At 37.6% G+C, this 10,559-nt stretch overlaps 1 long non-coding RNA gene across 3 annotated transcripts; it reads right to left on the bottom strand.

Annotated features, from left to right (window-relative positions):
* Nucleotides 1-867: 867 nt before the first annotated feature.
* On the bottom strand, nucleotides 868-10,554 carry LOC110968787 (uncharacterized). Of its 3 annotated transcripts, none has more exons than XR_007939612.1 (9): nucleotides 10,370-10,554; nucleotides 9,943-10,245; nucleotides 9,709-9,844; nucleotides 5,876-5,930; nucleotides 3,046-4,564; nucleotides 2,538-2,858; nucleotides 2,195-2,327; nucleotides 1,346-1,385; nucleotides 868-1,262 (listed from the first exon to the last, which is right to left on the bottom strand). It is a non-coding gene; the product is annotated as an uncharacterized LOC110968787 (long non-coding RNA). The 3 variants fall into 3 exon arrangements; XR_007939614.1 differs by having other exon boundaries at nucleotides 9,943-10,079; XR_007939613.1 differs by lacking the exons at nucleotides 9,709-9,844; nucleotides 9,943-10,245; nucleotides 10,370-10,554 and adding exons at nucleotides 7,039-7,171; nucleotides 7,402-7,722; nucleotides 7,934-8,107 and having other exon boundaries at nucleotides 869-1,262.
* Between the last annotated feature and the right edge of the window lie 5 nt (nucleotides 10,555-10,559).

Here is a 10,559-nt window from a genome sequence, read left to right as displayed (position 1 = left end):
TTGGAAGCATCCAAGCTAGCACTGCAGACTTGGCACATACACTACCGTTCAAAAGTTTGGGGTCACCCAGACAATTTCGTGTTTTCAACTAAAATTCACACTTCTATTCATGTGCTAACATAAGTGCACAAGGGTTTTCTAACCACCAATTAGCCTTTCAACACCATTAGCTAACACAATGTAGCATTAGAACACAGGAGTGATGGTTGCTGGAAATGGGCCTCTTTACCTCTATGTAGCTATTCCATTAAAAATCACTAGTCATTTACCACATTAACAGTGTCTAGACTGCATTTCTGATTAGTTTAATGCTATCGTTATCAAAAAAAAAAAAAAGCTTTTATTTCAGAAATAAGGACATTTCTAAGTGACCCCAAACTTTGGAGTGGTAGTGTAGGTTAGATAAGATCAAGAAACATTTGTTCGGCTCAGATGGGGTCTACCACAGTTAGCATAGTCCTCATGGTGAAGAACATTTTAAAGATGATTGGCTTAACACCACTTAAATTCAAGTATCAGAGGTCAAATATGGTATTTCATGGAGATTACACGGACTCATGCACAAGTCATTAATGATTTCTGTTGTGTTCAGCCGGTCTGTTCTCCTTTTCATCTGTGCATGTACGATAAAATAGGGATGACTAAGAAACTAAGATGTAAGTTATTGGAATATCTTTTGCATGGTGGTCTCTAAAGTCTTGTGTAGATCATTTAAGTGCAAAGGAGGCGAATGTGCAGCATGACACAGATGTGGGTAAGGACAGGATGTCTGCAGGAAGCCCGAAGACGTTAAGTATAAGTGGAAGCCGAGCCCTCTGAGTCAGTCTGATGTTCAAAAGAACTGAAGCACGGCCACTGATCATGAAGACTGAAGAGAATCAGCTTTGTTTCGTGAATAATTTATTCGATCATTGTTAGGTTCTGGTCTTTAACTTTGTTACACAAGAAAGTATTATTTTTTTTAGACATTAAGCTTACACAAGGAATGAAATGTACTTACAAAAACAAAGCTAGGTTTTAAATTAAAAGCATTTGATGAAATATTACAAATAAGTGAAATAGTTGCACAGCAGCGTAGTGGACAGCAGGTTTGACTTGGTTTCAGCTCACAAACATCGATCACACAGAAGCAGATATTTTACAAAAGTATCCCTAAGTTTGTCTTTCAAACACATTTAATTATTAGGTAAGTAACTGGCAGTTGAATAAAGCACATTCTCTTTCTGCATGAACACACTGTACGGCTCAATCTCTTCTGTTTCCTGAAAAAAGAACACACAGTTTCAGAGAGATTTTTAAGTAGAAAGAACAGTAGAGGAAAAGTACAGTAGGAGTGAAATTTTACCGTGTTCGGAAGGCTGGTTATGGGCAGCTGCTGTCTTCTGCTGGGTAAACAACATAAAAATCAACTCATTGGTTGACTGTTGGCTCGATATTGTGATAGTTTGAATTGTTTTCACATGGAAATGCAATTATTACTAAATATAGATGATCATAAGGAGCTCATGCATGAATACAATTTTGCCTACATATAAGCATTATGTAAATTCTACCCTTACATTATATATACACAAAGTTGGTATAATCGATGCTGGGGATCGAGTATCAAAAATAAATCTGTAAACGTGGAATATTGACAAAATAAAGGATCTGAGTCTTATTAATGAAAGTGTGTTGACCTTTTTGGCAAAGAGTTCCTACTCATAGTATCTACTACTATTGCTTTCAGGTGATTATTAATAAGTGTGTACAGTATTTCAATATTTGTACATTAAGGTACGTGGTTTTCTCACATAAACTACTTCAAATACTGGCTCTATTTATATTCATAATACTAAACCGAACAGTGTTTATAGAAATGAATGCGTCACAACGCCCACAGATTCCTGCTGAGTAACAGCTAAAGGCTCATCGAAGTGTTAAAATCAGGATAATTAATCAGCTAACAGGATGCAGAGAGGTACCGACTGGTATTGTATCTTTTGTGTTTTAATTTGACATACCAGCAAATAATTCGAGGTTCTGCAATTATTGAGAGGTGAATCATTTGACACGTAATATTTGTACAAGACAGACTTAAAACTCCAACAAATGCTTCAATACAAATTAAAATTCAAACAATTCAGAGTGGAAATAATGCTAGTGCTTTACAGAATATGATTTTATTCCTATCATTACTATATTAATCTCTTACCTGTGGCGCCTTTTTCTGCAGATTAATCCCAGGATTAGTCCGAATATGATGACGAATGTAATCACTCCAGTTAGGATGAACAAGAAGGATGTTTCCATGGAACTGGTGGTGATGATGGCGGCATCTTCATCAACTTAGATGTGATAAAACAAAATGAGAAAAGCAGAAGAAAAAAAATCAGATACTGGTCTGTTGCCCACAGTAGGATGTCGCGTTATGCCACTGGAGGTTAGAGTGTTGGTTTTACGTATTATTTTGATTTCTAAGTGGTTTCACTGCACCACACTTGATTTATTACATAAACTCTGAATCTTCAAAGTTATAAAATGAAGCAAGACTTTACCTTCCACAGTGATATTGAGATGCAGATTATAGGTTCCTTGAGAATTTGAACACTGACAGCTGTAGTTTCCACTGTCGTTTGGTGTTAAGCCGTTCAGATGGAGGAATATAGTTTGGTTTTCTTTAATCAGTGAGAATCTGGAGTCACATCCGTGGTCAAAGTCATGCCCAAATTGATAAGTGAGATTACATCCTTCTTCTCTGCTTCCCTCTGTGCTGATTCTACATAATATGAATGTGATAGTTTGCAGGGTTTCTTTGGGACACACTGGAGTCACATCTGGTTCTCTACCAACGGTTTTCACCAGTCGCTCCCCAGCCACTGCAATCAGTTCATTAAAACAGAAATCAATCCACGATGAAATAGAGTAGAGCAGTTAGCACACTGTCCAACATTTGTTCCACTAGAATACACAAAATACAGATAATATTCAATTTCTTCCCGAAAATTACAAGCAAGAAAGATTAGTGGAATAATTTCACATTCTAAAGTAGTTCTTGTACAATACCTTGGCTGTCAGTGCAAAATGTCCGCAGCAGAAGCAGAGCAAACCACAGTTTCCATCCAGCCATACTGGTCAAGACGTGTGAGCGAGTGTGCAGCTGCTGCTGATAGTGTACAGTATACAGTACTATAGGACGGCACGCACACCCCTTTTCACTCATAACCTCAGGTTTACAGTTCTCACAAAGGTATGAGTTGGTACGAGGTTTGAAAAGGAAGTGGAAGACATCACTGCTGTCACAAAAAAAGAGAAGATATTCTGCCTGAGATGAAGGTCGCTGCGCTTATTTCTAACTTCACTAAGAGGCTAAAAGAACTTTCTGTTGCTTTGTTTGTGATTCAACAAGCGTACGTGGTCTAGTTTGCAACTAAAATGTATCACATGTGACCGCTTTGCCATCAGATAATCTCAGCACAAGCGTTCACTCGATTGTCATCTCCTTTGAAGAGGATCTGTCACCTCAGACAAAAATAAAAAGCCTCTCCACCCTCAGTCCAGCCTAACAAAGCACACATCTTATCACAGAGCTACTCCTTCTCCTGCACTGTAAAATCAAATAAAATTTTCTGAATTTGTCATTTTTATTTCACTTTTCTCCTATATTTTTCAAATAAAGTAAAAAACAAAAACATACAGAAACAAAGTAAATTTTACAGGTCAAATGTAAAATAGCATCAGAGATTATCTGTGGAAAAGCATGACATTTAAACTTCAACTGTTTGAAATTTTTTAAAAAAGTAGGAAACTTCATGAGTATGAAACTTAAATTAAATTTTATTACTTTAAATGTATTTCTAAAAATAGATACAAATATTATTAATAAACAGACTATATCAGTTTCGCAATTTTACACACACATCCATCATATTCCACACAAACACACACACCCAAACATCTCCGTGTGTAAATATTATTCATCAAATGAAAAAATATGCATGATTTCATGTAACATCAAGGCAAGAAAATATACTTTAATTACATAAAATCTGTCAGAAACATTTTCTCTACGAGATTAAGTTATTTTACAGTATTTTTTACATTGTTGATATAAATTGCAGAAATTCAAATCAACTTCCCACAGACAAACACTGATGGATTTAAGGTAATTTTTTTTAACAGTATAAGTTTTTCAGAAATGTCCTTTGAATAAGTTTATACTGTTTGTGCTAATTGTGTACACAAGCTAATTTTCTGTCAATCTGAAGCATCCAAATCATTTCAAACTAACATCAGTGTTGTGCTTTCAGGTCAAAACATTCATGTAAGCTGGAAAACAAGTGTATTGTGTTAATAATACCGTATATTTACTGTCTCTGAATCAGTTTTAGATTGTTTCATAGACTGCATAAACCGAGTTAAAATCATATTCTTTCCCATGAGCTTCCTGACTGTTGGTGTAGACGATGGCTGTATCAGTGCAGGCTGATCTGAAGTCAGTGTGATGGAGTGGGTGACTGTTGGAGACAGAGTGGTAGATGTCGTTGTCTGGATGCTGAAGGCTGGTATAGGTGTCATCCTGCTCCTACCGGAACCAACAAACATTTAATGTTATGGCTTCATTTCATTAAATTGGACAAATAAACTAATGAAATTTTTAAAAAAAAATCTATTAAACCAAAATGTATTCTAAACTGTTGACTCATCAAAGAAGCCACCTTCGGCAGATATAACAGCTGAAGACACTTGTGGCATTCTTTCCACAATAGAAATCAAATATTCTTCAGAAAGTTCTTCCCAACTCTGTTGCAGAAGTTCCCATAAATGTGTGGTTCTTGTAGGTTGCTTTTCTTTCACTCTTCTGTCCAGTTCATTCCAAACCAGCTCCATGGGGTCTAAGTCTGGAGACTGTGCTGGCCACACCATATTTTCAAGCTCACCATCTTGTTCTTTTTTCCTAAGGTAGGCCCCTGGATCCAGAAAAACAGCCCCAAACCATCACACTTCCTCCTCCATGTTTGACAGTTGATGTCACACACTGAGGAACCGTCCTTTCTACTACTCTAATAATCCTGTCTGATGAACCAAAGATTTCAAATTTGGATTCATCAGTCCACAATACCTTCTTCCAGTCTTCATGGCCCAGGCAAGCCTCTTATTCTGACATCTTAGCAGTAGCTTTCTTGCTGCAACTGACCCGTCAAACCTGAAATTCCAAATCTTTTCTTCACAGTTGAAACTGAGACTTCTTACTACGACCACTATTAAGCTGTCCTTGAAGTTGTCATCCTGTGAACCGCCTATCACCAAGCTGTTGATTCTCAGAAACTTGTCTTCTGGTTCTGTTGTGGCTTTGGGTCTTTCAGACCGCTTCCTGTCAGAGTTTTCTCCAGTTTCTCAGTGTCGTTTAATGGTGAAGAAAACTGTACTCACTGACATCTTGACTTTCTTCAGTTTCTCTGACCTACATTTTCAAGTGTTATGATGGTCTGTCTCTCTTCTATTGTTAACTGCCTTTTCCTCGCCATTTTATGCAGACAGAGGGGGTTGTAAGTAATCATGAAAAGTTGGGACACCTGTAGGTAGCACCAACTTTCAAGGCTTGATCAATCCTCATTGTTGCAGAACAGTTTTAAGTTGTAAACCCATTTCTTGTCCCCTGAAAAAGGCCTTTTTGAATAATTCTGAAGTGTACATTATTTTCCTGTTTTCCATTACCTTTCATTTTTTTAACCTCTGGAAGTTCACCATTTACCTTTGTACCATTTCAAGCTATCCATTGGACTTAAACTACTTGAATTTCAATAAAAAACTGGATAAATTGGACCGTTCTGAAACTTTTGACCGGTGGTGAACATTGACAAATATTTTAAACCAGAGCTTGTGAAGAACTCACCAAAGACTGTCGAGGATCACGTCTGGCTGAATCAGGTGCTCCAGTTGGGTTTTGCCTGTTGAGAGTAAAGGAACATCAGAGTTAGTGGGAGAAGTTTGGGATCCTCCATAATGAGAAGTCAGTCAACAAAAACAATGAAATACTGCATGAAACCCGTACTGTGTAGGCCTGTATTCTGTGTTACTCCAACAGAAAAACATTAAACCAATTAATTCAGGGTATAAATAGTTATCATTGATATGCAGAATTAACTTTTTGTTACAGCTTGGGCTTATTCTTATAGATTGGTCCGATATGATTTTCGGCACCTAATAGCTCTGAGAAAACCTTTACAAATTATACATCAAAACGATCAGCTCGATCATGAATGATGTGCTATGACTTTTGGTAGACATTAGTTGCACTGATTTCACAAAATTTGTAAAAATCCGAGATAAAAATCTCCATTGCATTGAATGGAAAGTCATCCAGTCAGCTTCCAAATCCAGCCATCTTTGGACCCCTGCAGCAGAAATGTCACACACTGTTTAAACAGCTCACAAGGCTTTCAATATGATAGCTTTGAAAGTTGTGCTTTGATATCTTTTATGGTTTTTACGGGACTGCAGTTTAAGTTTTACAATTTTTGGTAAAATTCAGAACTTTCATTGAGGTTGAGTCACTCAATCAAAATTTTGACTAAAAAATTTTAAAGTCTCTCTGATGACCAAAGGAGCTTACCAGGCAGTACTACTTCCTGTCTCTGTCTCACAAGCACATTTTGATGGACAAATCAACTGAATGTTTGTGTTTATTTTCACAATAAGAGTCCATACCCAATTACAGAGCTTTATTAGTAGCTCCACTGCAGCCTGGATTAATTAATTAATGTATTCATTTTTAAACTCTCAATTTCGTTGCCCCAAAAAACACTTTTATTTATGGGGAGTCAACATGATTCTGTGAAGTGTGCTACACTTTCAAAGTAAAAGCTCAGAGATGTTTAAAAGATCTGATGAGGCATGTGACATATACTGGCTTTTGAAAATAAAATGTACTTAGAAAAATTCTATCTTATGTTTAAGTATAGTAGGACAGGCAGAAACTGCATTAGCATGCTCAAAATTTCTCACAAAATTTTCTGATAAATATTACTCTCCATCAGTGCCATATTAATCTCTTACCTGTGGCACATTTTTCTGCAGATTAATCCCAGGATTAGTCCGAATGTAATGACGAATGTAATCACTCCGGTTAGGATGAACAAGAAGGATGTTTCCGTGGAACTGGTGGTGATGATGGTGGCATCTTCATCAACTTAGATGTGATAAATTAAAAATAAATAAATACAAAGGAGAGAAGCAGCAGGTAGTATAAAGAAACAGATACTGCTCTGTTGCCCAAAGTAGGATGTCATATTGTACCACTGGAGGTTAGATAGTTGGTTTTAAGTGTAATTTTGATTTATAAATGGTTTTACTGCACCACACTTGATTTATTACATAAACTCTGAATCTTCAAAGTTATAAAATGAAGCAAGACTTTACCTTCCACAGTGATATTGAGATGCAGAGTATAGGTTCCTTGAGAATTTGAACACTGACAGCTGTAGTTTCCACTGTCGTTTGGTGTTAAGCCGTTCAGATGGAGAAATACAGTTTGGTTTTCTTTAATCAGTGAGAATCTGGAGTCACATCCGTGGTCAAAGTCGTGCCCAAATTGATAAGTGAGATTACATCCTTCTTCTCTGCTTCCCTCTGTGCTGATTCTACATAATATGAATGTGATAGTTTGCAGGGTTTCATTGGGACACACTGGAGTCACATCTGGTTCTCTACCAATGGTTTTCACCCGTCGCTCTCCAGCCACTGCAATCAGTTCATTAAAACAGAAATCAATTCACGATGAAATAGAGTAGAGCAGTTAGCACACTGTCCAACATTTGTTCCACTAAAATATACAAAATGTAAATAATTGTTATTTTTTCAACTAAAATCTCAAGAAATACTCGCGGAACAACTTCACATTCTTTTTTTTTTCCCTCCAGCTTCACATTCTAAAGTAGTTCTTGTACAATACCTTGGCTGTCAGTGCAAAACGTCCGCACCAGAAGCAGAACAAACCACAGTTTCAATCCAGCCATACTGGTCAAGACGTGTGAACGAGTGTGCAGCTGCTGCTGATAGTGTACAGTATACAGTACTATAGGGCGACATGCACACCCCTCTGCACTCAAAACCTCAGGTTCTTAGTTCTCACGAAGGTATGAGCCAGTATGAGGAGGTCTGAAAAGGAAATTGAAGGCATCACTGCTAGTGCAGTGAAAAAGAACAAAAAAATATTTTGGCTGAGATGAAGGTTGTTGCGTTCATTTAAAACGTCACTTAAAGGACTTTATATTTGCTGCTTTATGATTCAACAAGCATACGTAGTCTTGTTTGCAACTGAAACGCATCATATGTGGCTGCTTTGCCATCGAATCATCTCATCACATGCCTTCACTCGATCGTCATCTGTTTTTAAAATGATCTGCATCACCTCAGAGGATTGTATTTTTACTGTAAGTAAAAGACAGTCCACTTCTGAGCTGGTCTCCATAAATCTTACATGAAGTGCAAAGGGGTGTGCATGTCCTTACTTTGCAGCCTGCATTATAAAAAATATCTGTATTTTACATATTCTATGCATTTCACAAGTACAAATACTTCACACTAACTCCTTCATTTGATTTCATTCTGAATTGATTTATACTTTAATGAACTGATTGCAGTGGCTGGACAGCAACTGGTGAAAACCATCAGTAAAGAACCACATGTGTGTCCACTGTTACAAATTTATTTGTCGGAGAAATCAAACGTGGTGCAACTCAACCAATGAATCCAAGTATAAAGTAAAATGACCAGTGACAGTGGTTGTATTTATGATAATACGCTCAAACCAACAATAGAACCTCCAGTAATACAATATGACATCCTACTGTGGGCAACAAAAAACAGCATCTTAACGCATTGAATACCTGCTGCTTTTCTCATTTTATTTTTATTTATTTTTAAATAATATTCAGGATGATAATGACTCCTCCAGTCCTACAGAAACACTGCTCTTTTTCCACTGTAACTGAAATGACTGCATTCATCTTCAGAAAAATGTGCCATGGATAAAACTGATGGGGAATAAAATCATATTATGCAAAACACTATAAAAATGTTCACCTTAAATCACTTATTCCTTTATTAGAGATTCTTATGTGATTTTGTGTTTTGGATCATCATCATGCTTCAGTATTACTCTTCTTCAAATTTCTGCATGCTGGGAGTCATGTTTTCAGACAGTATTTTGTTTTATTTACCTACAGACATTCATGGTACCATTTGTAGATGTCATTTCCCAACAACCTTTGCACTCATGCAGCCCCATTTTCTCACAATCCCACCTCCGTGCTTCACTGTCAGGACTATGCATTCACTGTGGTAGTCCTGGTCAGGTTCACAAAACATGCTGGACTCCATCTGACCCAAACAAAATTAAGAAAGAAGAATATGTTCCCCATAATATGTAGGCTTTTTTACATTTTCTTTACAAAAGCTTACAGTTTTACAGTACAAGCAAGAGTTTCTTCCCTGGATGCTGTCCATAGAGGTTGATGTTTTGCTTCACATAAAACCAGAGCTCGACAGAAACTCGGATTTCCACTGGTAATGTCTGTACCAAGTCTGAAACAGCTGCTTTTTGGAGGTAGATTGTGAAAGTAGTTGACTGTCTGCGGCCTATTTTTAGGAGGAAACCAACTGCAGCTCTGATCAGTGGCTTGCTGTAGTTACACAAAGCAAAAAGAGCTCAGTTGAAGTTTTTACCTGCTGGGATTTCTTCTCAGGATGTGGCCACAGATTAGTATTCCAGCCGCACTGATGGATGTAGTAGCGACAGCAATAGTGATGAGGACGACTGCAGCCATGAACTTGAAGCTGGAAGAAGCATTGTCCTTTCCATCTGCCGAACATTGCCGCAAGAAGGGAAAGACAAATGTCATCTTTTGGAATATCACGTTCAACTGTTCGAAAAACTTAAATGTCAGCAAGCAAACTTACATTCCACAGTAATGCTAACACGCAGAACATGTGTTGCTCTCTCGTATGAACATTCACAGGTGTAGTTTCCACTGTCGGCTGCCGTTAAACTGCTCAGGTATAGAATCACTTTATGATCCTTCTTTTTCAGCATGAACCTGGAGTCACATTCACATTCAGAGTGCTGGACACCTGTGTGCAGCTGGCAGCAGTCTTCCTCCTGGTGTCTCCCTGTGTTGATCTTACATGTTGCTAATAAAAGGCTTTTCCTGATGCACACTTGAGTGGCATCTTGCGCTCTATCGACAGTTTTTATAAAAGTCTCTGCAGTTAAAAGGAAAATTTAACAACTCAGAGTGTCATATTTTAACTGAATTAATAAAAACATTAGACTTTCCAGCCACAAAAGACAAATCTTAGATACAGTAAAATGGGTTGTGTACGGTACCTCTGTTGTCAGCACACAAACACAGTGGCAGAAGTAGAAGAAAACACAGCCTCCATCCGTCCATCCTGACCAAGAGATCCAAACTCACGTCTAACTGCTGCAAGCAGACAGCAGTGTACCATCGTGGGAAAATGCGTCACACTCATTTACTGCCCACGAACCAAAACCCGGTCCTTGTACAATTGTTCAA

Source organism: Acanthochromis polyacanthus, chromosome 22, assembly GCF_021347895.1.
Source record: "Acanthochromis polyacanthus isolate Apoly-LR-REF ecotype Palm Island chromosome 22, KAUST_Apoly_ChrSc, whole genome shotgun sequence".
In the NCBI taxonomy this organism is placed as follows: domain Eukaryota; kingdom Metazoa; phylum Chordata; class Actinopteri; family Pomacentridae; genus Acanthochromis; species Acanthochromis polyacanthus.
This window is presented reverse-complemented; position numbering and strand designations above follow the sequence as displayed.